Source organism: Pygoscelis adeliae, unplaced genomic scaffold, assembly GCF_000699105.1.
Source record: "Pygoscelis adeliae isolate BGI_AS28 unplaced genomic scaffold, ASM69910v1 Scaffold787, whole genome shotgun sequence".
NCBI classification, from domain to species: Eukaryota; Metazoa; Chordata; class Aves; order Sphenisciformes; family Spheniscidae; genus Pygoscelis; species Pygoscelis adeliae.
The window spans coordinates 7,321-8,723 of NW_008825091.1; positions in this window are offsets into that span (position 1 = coordinate 7,321).

The window sequence follows — 1,403 nt, forward strand, 5'->3', positions numbered from 1 at the left end:
CGGAACACCGGCACAGCCACCGGAAGTCGCCGGTGACCGGAAGCGATCGCCGCTTGCGAGCCCCGCCCCAAGGCACGCTGGGAAATGTAGTTCTTTCCCCCCCCCAACCGAGGGACTCCGCGCATGCGCAGAGCGCGCCCTCGCCCTCCTTCCCGCCCTGGGCCGTCACTCAGGGGCTTGCCCCGCACCAGAAGCATCCGCAAACGCCACCTTTAATTAAAAAATATACTGCTTTACCATGGCCCGCAGGGGGCCCTGCTGCCCTCCAGAGAGCCCCGAGGCCTTCAGCAGGCTTTGCTGGGGCCCATAATGGGCCCTGCTGCCCTCCAGAGAGCCCTGGGATCTTTGCCGGGCTTCGCTGTGGCCTTCCCAAGGGTCAGGCTGGGGTTTGGGGCGCGGGCCGGGGTTTTTGGGAGAGAAAGGGCAGAGCCCCACGTTTGTGGGGCTGCAAAGGGGCTGACAGGGAAAGGTGAGGGCTGCCAGAAGCTTTTAGTCCTGGCTGCTTTTGCGCGGGAGCGATGGATGGAGGCCCGCGTCCTTCCTGGGCTCCGCCTCGGTTTAGGGTGAAGGTTGCGTTTTGGAGAGAGAGAAAGCGAAGAGCCCCAGTGTTTGGGGGCTGAGAAGGGGCTGCCAAGGGAATGTGACTGCTGAAAAAAGCCTTCAGTCCTGGCCGAGCCGTAGCTGGGGGTGCGTGTTAGCCCTGGGCTCTGTTTTGGACTCGGGTTAAAAGTTCTAGAGGGGCTCAAAGACCAAAGCAGGGATCCCAGAGGGAATAAAAGGCACAGAGAGTCCTCTGGGGCACAAGGAAAGCCGGAGAATGACTTGTGAGGGCACTCAAAGGGTCCTAAGGCCCTTACAGGGACAAAAGGAAGCCTGGGGAGGAAAAGAGGAACTCAGGGGGGATCTGAGCAGAGAACATCAGTTCTCAGAGGGCGGGGGACTGAATAGAGGCATCCTAATTAGCACAGAGGACAAAAAGAGTGCTCTGGGATGCAAAGAAAGCCTGAGGAGGGACCCACCCAGCACCGTCCAGTACCCACCCACAGCCCCAGGACCCTTCTAGTGCCCCCAGTACCTCCCCAGATCCCCACTACCCTCAAAAGTCCCCCCAATACCCTCCCAGAGCCCCTAGTACGCCACAGAGCCACCCAGGACCCTCCAGCTTTCTCCAGCACCCTCATCAGAGCCCCCCCCCCCACACCCTCCCCAAAACCCCCCGGACCCTCCCAGAGCCCCTCAGTATCTTCCAAGACCTTCCCGGAGCCTCCCGGTACCCACCAGAGCCCCTCCCAATATCCCCAATCCACTCCCAGAGCCCTCCCATATCCTCCAAAGACTTCAAGGACCTTCCAAGTGCCCTTGGAGCAACCCCCAGCCCTCCCCAAGCCTCCAGAACGCCCCAG